Source organism: Lepisosteus oculatus, chromosome 14, assembly GCF_040954835.1.
Source record: "Lepisosteus oculatus isolate fLepOcu1 chromosome 14, fLepOcu1.hap2, whole genome shotgun sequence".
NCBI lineage: Eukaryota > Metazoa > Chordata > Actinopteri > Semionotiformes > Lepisosteidae > Lepisosteus > Lepisosteus oculatus.
The window spans coordinates 55,183,766-55,201,430 of NC_090709.1; the positions used below are offsets into that span (position 1 = coordinate 55,183,766).

Genomic DNA, 17,665 nt, shown 5'->3' on the forward strand with positions numbered 1-17,665 from the left:
GTTCCACGCAATTTCGACAGAATTAAATCACCCACACGTGTAAAATTTGCTCAGATTAATTTATTGTTCAATTAGTTTCTAATTTCCGTGGAAAGTGTGTTAAACTCGCTGTCAGACAGAGTACGGAACATGCGACAAGTCCGTCCACACTTTCTTTTATCGAGGGGGCTGTTCTATCAACACGTACCGCAATGAAAATAATTTTACTATTTTTCATGTGTAATTGCATGTCATATTAAAATGTGTAATACAAGCATTTCTTTGCTTCCCAGTAAAGAAATACTGATCAGCTTTTGACATGATCTGATAATAATTTGTCTGATTTTCCAGAGATTGCTTTTGCTTCGCAGCACTGAGAACCTATGGAAGCCCGGTTCCGCCAGGGAGTAAAAAAAACGCACTATGGTATCTCAGAATTGTGACTTAGAATCATAGAATTGCGACATAAAAACTCAGAATTTTGACTTTATCTCTCACATTTGCGACTTCGAAAAGCCCATATTTCATTGTCTGACCTTTTGTTATTGTAACGAATTCGGGTTCTAGGGCTTGTGCCCTCGCCGCTCCCACCCTACTTCGTGCCTCACTGTATTGGCTCAAACCCAGGCCTTGCTAGCTAGAACCCGAATCCGTTACAATAACAAAAGGACAGAAAATGAAATATGGGCTATTTCGAAGTTGCAAATGTGAGATATAAAGTCGGAGTTGTGAGTTACTAAGTCGCAATTCTGAGTTACTTAGTCGGAATTCTGCGATACCATAGCGCGTTTTTTTGTAACTCCCTGGCGGAAACGGGCTTTCATACATTTCAATTAGTCTGATCAGTGCAGGACAAGTTAATGTAGAATCATTACTATGTCTGTCTCTTGTTTGTATATAAATGAATGTCTTTGACAACTTAATGTTAGTTTTTAATTTAGTTTTACGATGTAGGTCATGTGTTAACATATGCACGAGCATACGAAATGTCTCACTCCTGATTCAGCTCATGCTCCATAGGAGAGAAGAGATTCCTCCTGCTTCTCGTACAATCATATCAGAACAGAAGCCCGTGTCGCCCAGCTTTGATTCAAGAGCGACTCGCATCTTCAGCCCTTTTTTTCTTCGTGATCCTAATTTTCTTTAGTTATGATCAATATTGAACTTTTTCTAAATAAAACGACAATAATCAAACATGCAGGCAGACTTTTAAAAAGTATTAGGAGCTGACAGGGTGCCCCTTTGGAATAGTTGTCAGAAAATGTGAGAAAAGGAAAGGTACGTAAGCTCTCACACACAGCATTAGAGATTGGCATCTGATGAAAAAAAAACTACCTGTCTCCCCGGCATTTATCGGTGCTGTTGTTTTGATTTTACATATTGTTAGCATTTTAATGAATTGTTAAAAGATTGATACACAAATCGCTAAATAAGAAAACGTAAAAACCCTAGCTGTAAGCAATTGGCCATTCATATTCCTGAATTTTAAATCCCTGTGTTTTTCTGTATCCGAATGCCTGGTGCAGCTCATTTGAAAGCAGAGTCTACCATTTACTGTATTACAGAAGCGTATTGTTGCCACCAAGGAAAAAAAAATCCTGAGTTTACAGGAGTAAAGAGGAAACAAATGCAAACACCGTTTAGAAAAAACACACACGTCTCAGGCCTTAACCATGACAAGGATAGGATTTGAACCTAGACGAACAGAGCACAATGAATTAGCAATCCAAAAAGTGACTCCTGTTTAATTTTCTTTTCGCTTGCTCGATTTGTAGTACGCTCCTATATCCTTACAACCGATAAACAAAACGGCTTCATGTGCCACAGCATTCTGCTGCAGGTACGGTTTGCACCGTGTATTAGGCGAACCCGAATTAAATATTTCAAATATGTGAAGAATTACATGAAACCTGAAAAAAGATCACAGCCAATGTCAGCAATTCAGAGCCTGTAGGCAGCTTCAACAGAACAAAACGATCTGAAGCCGCAATAATTTCACAGAGTGTATTGTGACACTCAAACCACGTTGTTGCTATTACTGCTACTTCTGCTGCCGTTGCTTTAAACTCTACTCAGCGGGCAAGTAAAGTCGTACAAAGAATAGACTACTTTGAGCAGTCCAAATTCCATTATGTGAATTTAAGCTTTTTTTTATTAATAACAGCATTAGTAATACAATGCTTGCTCAGAAACCTTACTTATTAGCTTATGAAGCAATAGTGTTTCGACAATTTGCGGTCTTCAAAAAGTAAACGCTGAAGTTTTTATACTTCCTTGTGAGCAGATCACCTTTGATTTAGAAAAGGAAAACTTACTCCCCTGTTGCTTTCATTGCAATATCTGAATCGAGACCCAAGCGCTAAGAAAGCTGAAAAACGCAGAAGTCATAAACCCGATTTTAATTTAGACACACATTTTCTAATGCAGCCTTCATTACAAGACAGTCTATTTCTCGAAAGCGTGTTATGTAAAAAAGAGAAAAACGAAAATATATGGATGACAATATTTAAAAGCTGAAGATTTTACTTTTGAGAAATTGTCATTTTATGTATCTAGACGCTTTTCAACCACTGCTTTTAGAACTTTGCTGTGCTTCCTGAATCATTTTCAGCGTTATAAACTGGGTGTGGAAGTAGCGATCACTTTGTAGAGCAGTTGATAGACTGGAGCTGTTCAGACTACTCTTGTTATTCCTCAAGTGCTTCCATCATTTTTCTTTCAGGCTAGGACGCGAGTGTGTACGTGTTTGGTTTTCGTTTCACTGATTCCCATTGAAGATTTGTGAATTAACAAGGAAAGAATCAGTTGCCTCGGAAAGCAAAAGGTTTGGTTCTCAACGATCTTGAAGACACGCCCATGTAGAGCAGCGTGTGATGATTCGTACTATAAAAGACCAAGTGCTCAAAGTGACGTCTGTGTTTGCCGTTGAAACTTTTCATCTCGGGCGCACTTTTAGAAAGCAAAGATAGAGCAGTTGTGTTGAATCACACCATGACAGCTGTCAGCAGAGTGGTGCAGCGGAAGCGTGCTGGGCCCATAACCCAGAGGTCGATGTATCGGAACCATCCATTGCTATACACACCGTCAGTCTAATGAAGTGAATTTACACTGATCTTTTTCTCTCGTTCACACAAGATACATTGTTTAGTCTCCCCTAAACAATGTATCTTGTCAGATTATGATGTCAGTCGGTTTAATAATGTTGTTGAACTCCCTTCAGCCAAAATACAGAGGAGCCCAGGCCCAGAATGTTACACATACTGACAGAGAGTGATCTCATTATGTGTGTCATGATGGTGCTGTCTGGCTGTCCTGCTGGTCTGGATGAGGGGTGCGTAGTGTGGTGCAGGTACTTGTCCCATCCTGCTCTTGGTCCAGGTTGGAGGGTTGCACCGATTCTGAGTCTTGTTAGCTGGTATGGATTGGTTTGGGGGTGTTGATACCAGAGTGGTCCAAGAGGGGGGTGCAGATGTCTCGGGGGCATTCTTGATTTTCTATGACTTCACGTTGATTCTGTTGGTTCTGAGTGTCTTGGTTACATACGCTTGTGTGTATAGATGAAAAAGCTATTGAAGAGCACCTCATTCATCTCGGTGGAAGTTCCCATGTTCAAAAAATCCTAAAAAGAGAATTAAAGTTTCTAACAACAAAGCATGACTGTGAAAGGTCAGGAGGCCTGCCTTGTGTGCACAACACTTGATTACAGTCAAAAAATCATGAAGCCATGAAGACGACCCACCTGTCCCAGTGTATTACCTGTAGTGTAATCTTCAGAAAATCATAAAAAATTAAAGAAAGGGGCCACAGCCACAGCAAGGTTGTACGAGGTCCAGGGGCATGTCTGGTGTGTAAAACACTTGGTTTCAGCAGAGTGGGTGCTGTATTTAAAATGCTATTGAGCCATGAAGACGACCCACCCGTCCCAGTGTATTACCTGTAGTGTTATCTTCAGAAACTCATTACCAAATAAAGAAAGGGGCCACAGCCACAGTAAGGTTGTATGAGGTTTGGGGGCCTGTCTGGTGTGTAAAACACTTGGTTTCAGCAGAGTGGGTGCTGTATTTGAAATGCTATTGAGCCATGAAGACGACCCACCTGTCCCAGTGTATTACCTGTAGTGTAATCTTCAGAAAATCATAAAAAATTAAAGAAAGGGGCCACAGTAAGGTTGTATGAGGTTTGGGGGCCTGTCTGGTGTGTAAAACACTTGGTTTGAGCAGAGCGGGTGCTGTATTTGAAATGCTATTGAGCCATGAAGACGACTCACCTGTCCCAGTGTATTACCTGTAGTGTTATCTTCAGAAACTCATTACAAAATAAAGAAAGGGGCCACAGCCACAGTAAGGTTGTATGAGGTTCGGGGGCCTGTCTGGTGTGTAAAACACTTGGTTTCAGCAGAGTGGGTGCTGTATTTGAAATGCTATTGAGCCATGAAGACGACCCACCTGTCCCAGTGTATTACCTGTAGTGTAATCTTCAGAAAATCATAAAAAATTAAAGAAAGGGGCCACAGCCACAGTAAGGTTGTATGAGGTTTGGGGGCCTGTCTGGTGTGTAAAACACTTGGTTTCAGCAGAGTGGGTGCTGTATTCGAAATGCTATTGAGCCATGAAGACAACCCACCCATCCCACCTGTAGTGTTATCTTCAGAAAATCATAAAAAAATAAAGGTTCCATAACCCAAAACAAAGCTGGGAATAGTCAGATGACCTGCTTAGTGTGCAAAACACTCACCTGCAGCATTGTGGGTGCTGTGGTTTAAATGCTATTGGTTTGTGAACAGAATACCCATACCCAGTGCATTGTGCCACATTAAATAAAAGCAAGAGAAGAAGAGATTCAGAACACAAAGCTGTGTCAGTGTTCTGTGTAAAAAGTCGGTATGAACATCATGGGAGCTGTTTTTAATAAGCTGCTGAGTAAAGAATATTTTTATCTTCCTGCTGTCAGTAGTATTGTGAATATAGTTGACCCTTACCTGAATGAAAACAGGACGTAAAGGAAGGGTTTCAGAAATCAAAAAAAGCTTTATTCCCGTGTTTACAGTCTGGGTAATTGGAGACCGCGCTGTTCTGCTTCCTATGGTCATATACGGGTTTTTCGCATGAAGCCGTATTGAACAGTATTTCTCGCTTTGTGAACGTGTGCACACAGCGGTCCCCCGGGTTCCAGTTCGTGCGTAATTACGCATCGATGAAAAACCGGAGGTTTAAAAAAAGATAATTAGCTCACCGATAGTTTGATGTAAAGGCTGTGGAAAAATCCACAAGTCGTGGTCTTTAAAATGCTTTTGGTTTGAAGGCGTTCTGTGCTTCCATTGCGGAGATATGGACAAAAGCATATTCGTGCTTGGTCAAAAAAATGTCATAAAAACGAAAAAGTAGAGGCTGAGAAATAATCCACAATGTATTTTATACACAAAGCAAGTGTTTTTGTAACTTTAAGAGATTTCGTGAAAGCGCTACAGGCGTGCCAAAATCGTTTTCGAACTTCAAGCTAACTTTACCCCGGTACTATATTACCTGTAGTGTTATCTTCAGAAAATCATTACAAAATAAAGAAAGGGGCCACAGCCACAGCAAGGTTATATAAAGTTAGGGGGCCTGTCTGGTGTGTAAAACACTTGGTTTCAGCAGTGTGGGTGCTGTATTTGAAATGCTATTGAGCCATGAAGAATACCCACCTACCCCAGTGTGTTACCTGTAGTGTTATCTTCAGAAAATTATAAAAAAAGAAAGGTTCCATAACCCAAAACAAAGCTGGGAATAGTCAGATGACCTGCTTAGTGTGCAAAACACTTACCTGCAGCATTGTGGGTGCTGTGGTTTAAATGCTATTGGTTTGTGAACAGAATACCCCTATCCCAGTGCATTGTGCCACATTAAATAAAAGCAAGAGAAAAAGAGATTCAGAACGCAAAGCTGTGTCAGTGTTCTGTGTAAAAAGTCGGTATGAACATCATGGGAGCTGTTTTTAATAAGCTGCTGAGTAAAGAATATTTTAATCTTCCTGCTGTCAGTAGTATTGTGAATATAGTTGACCCTTACCTGAATGAAAACAGGACGTAAAGGAAGGGTTTCAGAAATCAGACAAAGCTTTATTCCCGTGCTTACAGTCTGGGTAATTGGATACCGCGCTGTTCTGCTTCCTATGGTCATATACGGGTTTTTCGCATGAAGCCGTATTGAACAGTATTTCTCGCTTTGTGAACGTGTGCACACAGCGGTCCCCCGGGTTCCAGTTCGTGCGTAATTACGCATCGATGAAAAACCGGAGGTTTTAAAAAAGATAATTAGCTCACCGATAGTTTGATGTAAAGGCTGTGGAAATATCCACAAATCGTGGTCTTTAAAATGCTTTTGGTTTGAAGGCGTTCTGTGCTTCCATTGCGGAGATATGGACAAAGGAATATTCGTGCTTGGTCAAAAAAATGTCATAAAAACGAAAAAGTAAAGGCTGAGAAATCATCCACAATGTATTTTATACACAAAGCAAGTGTTTTTGTAACTCTAAGAGATTTCGTGAAACCGCTACAGGCGTGCCAAAATCGTTTTCGAACTTCAAGCTAACTTTACCCCGGTGATTTACCGAGTTTAATCGTTTTCAGAAAGTGTAATTGTATTATTTTATGTACCCTTGACGATTCTACTGATGTTATAAGTGCTCTTGTTTATATTGAATCTATTTTGTTGTTCAAATAAAAAGTAAAAAAAAAACATTCCGGATGCGTCTGCTGTAGAAATAAAATGACATCAAAGGCGTTGTACTTAGAGTTCTGAAGCCTGTTCCACAGAAGAACTAGCTGAGATGAAAAGTTCGATATTCTACTGACAGGGCTATTCCCATCAACTCAGTTTCTTTCTGAAACAACGTTTTCCAAGAAAAACTTACACTATGCAAAATTTGAAATAAAATACTTGCTTAAAAGTGCAGATTATTTTTTCCCAAAAACTGTAAAAGGAGAAAACCGACCCGTTGGAGTCTCTGTCGTACCATTGCTCAGTGCGGTCAGGTCGGGACTAAAACGATAGTAAGGTGCTGGTTCAAGCACATCTAGGCATGCCTTTCTCACTGTTCCATCGTGAATATCATCTAGAGAAAAAGTGGCATGTAATGTTTAATACATTATTGGCCTTATTAATAATTTGAGGGAATATAAATGCTTTGCATGTATCGAATTACAGCACGTAACAACTGAGTACCTGAGTCGATATCACCGGGCAATTTCCAATAACGACCAACATCAGACACTTCAAGAAAAATAAGATTCCATATCTTGGAATGTAGGGCGGGAGAATTCATGTATACTCCTGTTGCATCTTGAGCTAAACTTTTAAAAAAAAAATATGACGCAGATTTGCTCAAGATACTTGTAATCGCCTTAAAGAGAGTTTTCATGAAAACGTACATCGGCTAGCTCTCCACTGTTAATTGACAGAACTTTTGAAGAAACTGTTCTTATATAAGCAACATACAAATTACACATCTTAATGAACATGAAGGGAAATCTATGGAAGCCCGTTTCCGTCAGGGAGTAAAAAAAAAACGCGCTATGGTATCTCATTGTATGTCCTTTTTTACTTAAAAAGGGTCTTCTTTAGCTCAGCTGGCAAGACCTGAGTTCGAGCCAATGCAGTGAGGCACGAACTAGGGTGGGAGCTGCGAGGGCACAAGCCCTAGAACCCGAATCCGTTACAATAACAAAAGGACAGACATTGAAATATGGGCTATTTCGAAGTCGCAAATGTGAGATATGAAGTAGGAATTCTGAGTTACTAAGTCGCAATACTGAGTTGCTAAGTCGGAATTCTGAGATACCATAGCGGGTTTTTTTTTTTTACTCCCTGGCGGAAACGGGCTTCCATAGAAATCCGGGTTGTGAATAACAACTGTAACTACACACGATTGAGTTCTTGAGGCTGGCATCTAAGACCACTCAGCCATCCTGACAAGCAGTGAAGGATGCCCGTTACTTTGTCAAAGGATTATTAACTACTTTTCTTTTCTTATTATTACAGAGATTTCTACATTGCAAGACAATTGACGATTTAGATAAAGGTATATCGTGGTACGCAAACCAGGCACGGACAGGGTTTGAACCCGCGCTCTTCGGCTTACAAGACCGGTGCCTTACCACTTGGCCACCGCGCACACAATTTAGTTTTTCTCCCATCAAGGCTAATATATTTTGAAAATAAAATGAAAAATCTGTGCGCAAATTGCAATGGCAGGAGAAGTAAAACAAATATGATTATGATGTACAGTAATTGTTCACTTAGTGAAATACTCACTTTTTTGGACCACTGAATATAGTTCTTCTGTGGAGCTGGCTTCAGACTCTGCTTATAGCGCCCGTCAAATAAAATAGATATTTAATTTTTACAGGAAGACGCATTCCGAAATGTATCTCTGCAGTTTTAGAAAAGTTTTGAATGGCATATTTTATACAACGCACAAACCGTATTCTAATTGCAGACTGCAGATCTGTGCAGCAATCGTACTACATTTCACTGTGATTCTGAAATACGTCTAGCAAACATATTCAGGTTTCCTTGAACTTTTAATAAAAAACGACTTCGCTTTCAATCTCTGATGTCACTGTAAACATCGGGCGTGATGTTCCGCAGATGTGCAGTGTGTGCCTTCTTGTCTTATTCAAGTTTATTGGATTTTTGAAACGAAAATACAAACTGGACAGTTTCAGACACATGAAGACTCATAAATAGTGTAAATCCGCCGAGCTGATTTACGTGTCTGACCATCTCTCTCCTCCCTCTTTTGCAGTGAGCACTATTTTTTCATTTTCTTCCCTTGTAGTTTCCTCGCTCTTTTACTGTCCCTTTCTCCCACGGAGAGACGGAAAACGTGCCGAAATCGTTTTCACCCTGTGTTTGTGCAACGTCAGTGTGTGAAGGGAAAGCACTTTCCGCGGCTCCAGTGGCGCAATCGGTCAGCGCGCGGTACTTATACAGCAGTGCACAGCGGAGTCATGCCGAGGTTGTGAGTTCAAGCCTCACCTGGAGCAGCGTGTCCTGTCTTTAGCTACTGAAAGCAACTGTCCACTTTAGATACTGCTACTTATAGGTCGTCCTTAACACTTTATCTAACGAGATTGTAGCCTGTTAGGTATTTGCTGGAAATCCGGTCTAAATTAACATCAAAGGAACAGGTAAAGGTTTATTCCACGTCACACCCGAAGAAGGTTCCATGTTGTGTTTCCTTCTCCTTTCAGCATGGAATAAACCTATACTTTTTCCTTTGCAGCTGACGCAGGTCACTACTTAAATTCCCATCAGCTGTGGACCCCCAGCTGATCTCTACACAGATAGATGAGAGATATCTTCTTAGATGAGAGGTCTACTGGGACTAAGGGAGCATGATGGGGTACCAAAGACTTGAAAAAGCTCTGGCATTAGATTCTGTTTTTGTTGTTTCCCAGATTTGTTTTTAATGTTCTTTTTGTTTTGAAGTTGTTCCTTTAAGTATTTTTTTTATTTTATTTTCTGTAGTCGTTAGACTACTACACTGATTTACCTAGGTTCCCGGAAGGCTTCTCGCATCGTGGTTGTTGTGTTTTTGGGTTACAAGTATTTTTTTTCTATTGATAGGACCCCACGCATTACTGTGGGACTAGTTAACTTAAGTTCTTACATTGTACCTGAAATTACCACATAAACTACTACTCTGTTTTTCTTTTTTTTAAATAAAGGCACAAATTATGTTTTTTTTTCTTGCAGCTGATTGGCAATGACCCTACAACGGGTCATTGCAACGAACGTGGCTGCTGAAATTTGTCAGCAGCTCCATACTAAACCTGTTCTCAATTGCAACAAACCTAAAATAACATATGCTGCCCATTAGATGTTACCGATGTAGGAGACTAACTTAAACCACCTCTTCACAGGGTTTATGTAGCTCAGTAGAGGAACAGTCGATCGCATTTGAACTGTTCTGAATGTAGTGGAAATAATATGGTCACAAAGTAACGAACAAACGCACCACTCGCTTGAAATATTTACTGTAGCTAAAATTGTTTTCTAGACACCACAACTATTCACAATGAATTTGATCAATACATGTCTTTATTAATAAAAGTGTAATTTATTAATAATTAAGATTAATGTATATCTTTATTAGTAGCTGTATTACCGGTAATGCATGTACAGTCCTTAATATGGGATAGTGAACTTTCAGGTATCCTGGGGAGGTAAGAAAACTGAAATGAAGGAATTACATATTTAAAGGGGGTGTAAGTCTTAAATGTGTTCTGTTACATCTGGGTGTTAACTGAATAGATTGTATTACTTATTGTGATTTGACACATGTCTTTCTCAGGAGACAGCAGAAAAATTGGGGAATTTGCAGGTACAGAAAATAACTTGAACTGAACAGGCAAATGTAAGGTTATCTTAAAGAAAAAAAAAACGTTGTCACCTTTTTCAACATGATTATTTAAAACAGTTTATCGGAACCGTATCTCTCCTCCATTCTGTGGCTGTGGTCCAACAGTAACGGTGGTGAAACAAGCAGAATGTGCGGAAAGAATTGGAGACGTAACGGGAGACTCATCCACTCGATAGAAGGGTTGTGTACACTGAGAAGTGTAGTTTAAAAACTTAACAAGCCAGGGAGGAATCAAACCTACAATCTTCTGATCCAAAGTCAAACATATTATCCATTGCACCACTGGCTCTGATACCCTAAAGCCACCACTGTGAGCTTTGCGCTGCTATTAGTAATACTGTAGTACTCCAGTGTTCACAACAGCCCCCCACCACCAGGGACTCAAACCCAGGCCTCCTGTATCACTCAACAAGGACCTAGCCTGTTGAGCTAAAGAGCAATCTCCCTTCAGTCCTGTGGCTGTGGCCCTGCTATTACAGGGAAGGGTGGTGACATCACCGCTCTGGTAAGCCGGCTCTTACACACTCAATGGTGGCCGTATGCGTTACACTCTCCCCCGCTTAACTCACCAACCTTCACAAAGGGCTATCCCATCCCACTGCTGACACCAATGTAACGCTCCAGGGTTCACATGGGCATCCTCGCCACTGCCACATCAGGTCAGTCCCCCAACGTCAAGGACTCAAACCCAGGCCTCTGGCATCACTCAACAGGGACCCAGCTATGGTGGCGGTTGAGCTATGGTAGCGGTCGCAGGTTTGAGTCCCCGACGGTGGGGGGCTGACTTAAGTGGCAATGGCAAGGGTGCCCACCTGAGTCCCCAACCATTACAATACTATACATTGCTCCGGTCCTAATTTTCTCAATTAGATTCCTGTGTTTTCTACTTGTATTTAGCTAATAGGTCTTTCATTTGGTCTGTTTTAAAAATAGCATCTCAAACGATGTTATGTGTCATGCTGAAATTCACACACGGGGGATGTCACATGAAAGACAATCACAGATAAGATGTTGCATTTAAAAAGAAATCCAGAGTGGCAGTAGAAAACAAAGCCTTATACACGAGATGCAAGTGCTCTACCACTGAACTAAACTGACAGGCACTTTTGCCTGTGGCTCTTTAATTGAGTTAGGGAGAGTGAAGGGTCTACACAGTGTACAATTTAAAGGTCGAAGCAAGACAATCTGATGCGAGGAGAATTCACAAAACGAGCCACTGCTTTATCGTTTACTGAGCTTTCAATGAACATCTAAGTGAAAGACAAATTCACTATTTTCACTTTTTGTTTAAAGAACACTTTTATCACCTGTCTGAACTTTTATCGCCCTACTCCCCACCTCGCAACCTCCGCTCTTCAAATTCTGCTCTCCTTACTGTCCCCCAAGCCCGTCTACATTGTATGGGCGACAGGGCCTTCTCCTGCTATGCCCCCAAGCTCTGGAACTCTTTGCCCAAGGATATTAGAGAGTCACCTTCTCTAAACTCCTTCAAATCCAGACTCAAAACCTTCTTCTTCAGAAAAGCCTTTACTTAACTGGTTCCATTCTTCACCCCTCTGCTCTTCTTAATACCATCTTCCACAGTCTCCTCTATCTTTATTGTTGTATTGTTGTAATTATAATTGTGTCCTGTCTTGTGAAATTTTCTTATTTATTGTTTAGTCTTCTTATTTATTGTTATTGTCATCCTGTAAAGCGCTTTGAGAAGCCACCTTTAAAGGCGCTATATAAAATAAAGTTTATTATTATTATTATTATCACGTTCTGCACTCCCGATGGTATTTAACGGTGCTCTTTTCTACACTCCTGATTTGAGGATCCCGAGCTAAAATATTTTTTAAATACAACAAAATTCTAATATATTGAATAGTATTTATGTTTACATTTATATTCACTCGTGCCAAAAGCTTGTGTTCTCTGCATATATCAGGATGTGGAAAGAGGCCCAATCACATCTGGAGTAGATAGGATTTAGGTCAAAGCTAATTCGAAGTGCATCTCTGGGTGTGTTTGAATTACCTACGTGTTTGACTGAAGGACAAGCTCACGGTGCCATAAAAATTGACACTCGTCATCTTTTCTTCTACATTCACAGGTTTTACGCTAAAGACAAAAAAAAATTGTTGTCGTTTTCATACCAGCTGGCACTAATTATTCTGCACCAACAGGGAAGATTAGTATTTTATCTATCGCAATATGTGTGGAATTTGTTTTTAAAAAAGTTGTTCCAGAAATGAACACTTCCATTAAAGTTAAGGCAGACACCTGTTGCTGTCCACAACGACCAACTCTGCATGGCAAGAGAGGAAGAAAAGCACTATGGTGATTTGAACCCAGAAGCTTATTTACTAGACATGCACTTTAACCAGCTAAGCCACAGCACCAACAGAGCACTCTCCTTTTACGGCCTCTTAGACACACCGCTCTGAGATACCTGCGTTCTGTGTGCGCTGAAGCCTGCTCGCTGAGCAAGTGATGAGAAATGGCTTTTATCTGGTAATTTCAAGTCCAAGGAGCTCAATATGCTTTTTATGTTTGACATCTTCAAGGAAAATGGTGAAATCGCAGGTGGAAGAGGAAAATGATCCTTGAGTAGAGGAAAGACGACCATCTTGAGCACTAACTCATGTCAGGAGGCTAACTTCTGGGATGAGGTGGTGGAGTGGTAAGGCGATGGACTACTAATCCATTGTGCTCTGCACATGTGGGTGTGAATCCCATCCTTGTGAAGTTCAGCAGTTGACAAATGTGCCTTTTTAAACTGGGTGTGCTTTCGTTTCGTCTTTCGCTCCTGTACTACAGCAGTAATATTTCTAGATGTGCATGAACATGGTATAGTAGGCTGACGGCAGGAACATGTGGCCCACAAGCAGTGACAGTATCAGAGGTGTCTGCAGTGTGTTGGTTTGTGAGCACTAATAAAATAACTTGCCGTGGAAGCACGTGTGCCTGCATTAATACAGCTCCATTGAGCAGAAAAAGCAACACAAACACCAACTTGTCAACAGGAAGTTTCCGTAGCTGAAAACACAGCCATTGTGCTCCAGGTGAAGCTTGTGTCGCAGGATGTGTGTCATTGAGGCAGTCACGGTCTGGGATTGATTGGGTTATGTTGATTTGTGTTACAGGGTGTGGGTCATTGAGGCAGTAACAGGCTGTGATTGATTAGGTTATGTTGATTTCCAGGATGGTGTCAATGTTGCCTCTCACTCAAGGGGGTGACTGCAGTTGTCCCAATACAGGAACAGTCAGTAAAAACAGTCAAACCCAAGTCGTTCAGGGAGCAATTAGGTATCGAGACTTGGAGGTGTGAGGAGTCACTGAGCCAGTTTTAGCCAGACCAAGGGGTGAACTGATAAGGTTCCATGACACCTAGCTCAGCACTCCAACACCCCTCAAACAACACAAGCTTCCTCCTGGACCTGTTTCTGACAGGGACAGTGGAAACCCCCCTGAAAGGGATTGGCTAAGGAGAGGGATAAAAAGACCTGAGACAGAACAGAGGGGGCTCCCGATTCCCACTGGACCCTGGAGACGACACAGGCAGCACAAGGGAAGCTGCAGAGTGCAAGACCCCGGAGGTACTCTGCAGAGACTTCTAATACCTGGAGGCAAGGATCTACTGGTTCAGTAACTGACGACAATGAGAGACATTGGCATTGAAACAGAGGTACTGTACAGAGACTTTTAACACCTGAAGGTGAGGAACAAGGAAACTGGCACAGTTAGCCGATTCAAACTGAGAGGAATGTAATACAGTCGCAGAGGATTGCTATTGTTACCTGAACAGAGACTGGGGAAATAGGACTGGGCGATACCCCTCTCCTCAAAGTGGGCCATCAGAGACTACAGGTACTAAGTAGAGACGTTCGAGTGACCTCTCTTTAGTATTTTACAGGAAAGACTGCTGCCCCTCTCTATTCATTTTGACCCTGGGAAGGACCTCTTGCTGCTGTGAATTCTGTTTTCGTTGTGTTTTTGGGTGATAGTGCATGTGAATGTAGTTGGAAAATAAACAGGGCACTTATACAATACAAATGCTTGTCGCTGGTCTGTGTGTGCATTGGTAATTCTAGGAGATAACAGAACCTGTGGTAATGTAGAGGGGCCCTAGCACCCCGTTTGTATTGCTAGGTGGTGTAGTCGTACACGAGGCAGGAACATCCCTCGCCCATAGGGTTCACCTTACTGTGACACCTTCTTCGTCTATGTTTTTTGAGTGTACTGCAAATGATCTTAGTATCGAAGTGCCGTCCCACATAACCGATCCGAACAGTCTGCTTTACAGAGGAGCACTGCCGGAGCTTATCGTTGGCAAACTGAAGACCAGGCTGACCTCTTCTGTGACTCTTGAACACTGAGCCTCAAGGTTGTGAATTCAATCTCCACGCTGGCGGGAAATTCCATAGGTAATGATCACATTTTCTTGCATGCTAATCAAAAGAAATATTAAGAAACTCTTCCCGATACCAGTTTTTTACAAAAGTAAAGGCACATGGCACATGTGTGCCACATCACGTCCAAGTTTAGTGACAACTACCTCAGAGATTGTAAGCTGGGTAGTTTCAGATCAGATCACTTTTTATATCAAAGGTTCAAGCAAACCCAAATACTTTTGCAAGAGACATTTCAGAATCCCAGTCAAATCCAGTACGATTGCTGGATCCTTCGAATTCGACTGAACTATAGCACAGATCTGCAGTCCACCATTAGAATACTGTGGGTGTGTTGTATAAGCCATACTGCCCAAAATAGTTCTAAAACAGGAGATGCATCCTCGTTTAGGAATGTGGTATAAAGTGAAATGGTCTGGGAAGAGTCCTACGTTTGAACAGTTCAAAATAGATGTAAAGGGGTATTTACGGACTCTTTCGAAATGTAAGAACAACCTGTGCGGACCTTAATTGTATTTACCTTGTGTAATAGTTTTTCATAAAGTATAATTGTATTATAGCATGTACCCCTGACGATTTTCTTGATACGTAATATGTGCTCTTGTTTGTATTGTATGTAGTTTTGTTGTTTAAATAAAATGTAAAAGACACAACTTTCCGGATGCGGCTGCTGTAAAAATAAAATGACATCAAGGGTGCTGTACGCAGAGGTCTGAAACCTGCTCCACAGAAGATCTTTATCCAGAGGTGTTAAAGAAGTCGAGATCTCGCCATGAGAGGGGAAGCATCTCAGAAAAAGCAGGTGCAGTCGGTTCCACGGTCATAACGCCACTAAGTCGGGCGACAAGAGCAAAACCCACCCGGATTCCTCCGGGCATGTAATGAGACAAAGAGACAGCACACAGTGGGTAGCGTGGCCGAGCGGTCTAAGGCGCTGGATTAAGGCTCCAGTCTCTTCGGGGGCGTGGGTTCGAATCCCACCGCTGCCAGGTGCTTCTGTCAAGACCCCTTTTCAGCTGGCTTCAGACAAAAGGGAGGGAACTGCTTTTTGGCAGTCTCTCGAGAAACTAAGCAGAGTGTTTAAAGATACTTTCTCAGCTTGACATCAAGGCACAAAACAAAAACCTTCTTGCGTCCTCTCAACCCAAAAGCGCTTTGCCACTTTTTGCGTTATGCAGGGAACGACGTCTGCCCAGATCCCTTTTGTGTCAATGCAAATCGTAGTGTGCCCTCCGTTTTAATGTTGGCTGAGCTGGCGTGCTGTTTCTGTCTGTGAAACTTGAATGTTCTGCTTGTTCACACCGAATCGTCGGCGGGGGTTGAGCTTGTTAAATCTTTGCGCATAGCGCTCCTTTGGAAGTACATTGTCCAAGTTCAAAAGCGATCGTGGGATTTACTTCATGCGTTCAAAAAGCATGCCTCGCACGACAGATTTAAATGGGGAATGGAGCCTGCTTCTTGCTGTTTTTCCTGTGGTTGCAGTTACAAAGTTGATCGTGCTTTCACATTCTGTTAACAGTATTCACTGGCTGAGCTTTATCAGTTGGTTTGTAAAGGAATCTCTGCTTCGGTTCCAGAAAAGTCATCTGTAGTGTGTTTTTTTCCGTGCCCATGGCAGTCTTTTAAAGCTGGTAGTAATGGCGGCGAAGTTAATTTTTTATCCTCTTTAAAAGAATAAGGACGGGCTGGGGCGAGCTCCATTTACCACTCTTTCAGCTAACCGCCGAACTCGCGAACTGATTACAGTGCAGAGCCACAGGCGCCTCGCTTTTCTCCATTCTCTGGGTTAGGGTGAAAAAAAAACTTTGCTGGTATTAGCTGGCCTGCTGGGAGTACCTCTTCTTCACTGATAAGCAAGATTTGTGTTTCATCTTTCGCAAGCTGTATAGATTTCTTTCAAAACAAGTTGTTCCAGAAAGGAAACGAACACTTGCATTCACCTGAATTAAAAGGCATGGGATTTGCCCGTAAGGATAAATTCTGTACAGTAAGACAGGAAGAAAGTCACCGCTGGGAATCGGACCCAGGAACTCCTGTTTACTAGACAGGCGCTTTAACCAACTAAGCCAATGCGCCGGCAAAGTGCTGTCCTTTGACAGCCACTTGGACACGTCTCTACTGCTCTGAGACATCTGCGTTCGGTGTGCACCGAGCCTGCTCGCCTTGAAAGTTGCCTCATTTACATGCCATAGCTCCACCACTAAGAGAAAGGATGAGAAATGGCTTTTATCTGGCACTTTTCATGTCAGAGGATCTCAATCTGCTTTCCGTGTACAAGAGGATGTCCAACTCATGTAGCTAAAGACGTAGACGACAGTGCTCCACTGAAATCTTGATCTCACAACCCTCGGCATGACTCCACTGTGTTCTGCTTTAGACAGACAAACTCCACGCTGGTGGGAAATTCCATAGGTAATGATCACATTTTCTTGCATGCTTCTGTAGAGTTTGGGCATTTACTTGGACAATTATTAATTGTAGCAGTAAATCACAAAATTGATTCTTTTGATGGCTTTAGAATCCAACCATGCAATATAACTCAAACAACGCACACACACAGGTACTAATACACGAGGATACATTTATTAATACATAGAATATGCATATAAACAGATCTTATCGAGAGGGTTATCAGAATACAAAAGGTATATATTCAGTCAGTTACAAAGAGTTACATATATCAAGAGGACATACATTCAGTATATCATTCATTTAGACCGTTTCGTAATTGAACTTGGTTATAACTTCTACATTAGATACTCAAAACAAGTACATAACTCTTGTTGGGATAACAATTGAATTCTCGAGCAGTAATGCAGTGAAGTTGAATACTCATCCAATCTCTGGGGATTCAGATCTCCTGCGGGCACAAAGAAACAGTTGCAGGC

At 41.6% G+C, this 17,665-nt stretch overlaps 2 non-coding genes across 2 annotated transcripts; both read left to right on the plus strand.

Moving 5' to 3' along the window:
- The first annotated feature begins 8,910 nt into the window (after positions 1 to 8,910).
- Positions 8,911 to 9,004, plus strand: trnai-uau (transfer RNA isoleucine (anticodon UAU)). The gene is made up of 2 exons: positions 8,911 to 8,948; positions 8,969 to 9,004. It is a non-coding gene; the product is annotated as a tRNA-Ile (tRNA).
- Positions 9,005 to 15,684: 6,680 nt separating this feature from the next.
- trnal-aag (transfer RNA leucine (anticodon AAG)) lies at positions 15,685 to 15,766 on the plus strand. Its single transcript has one exon. It is a non-coding gene; the product is annotated as a tRNA-Leu (tRNA).
- The last annotated feature ends 1,899 nt before the right edge of the window (positions 15,767 to 17,665 follow it).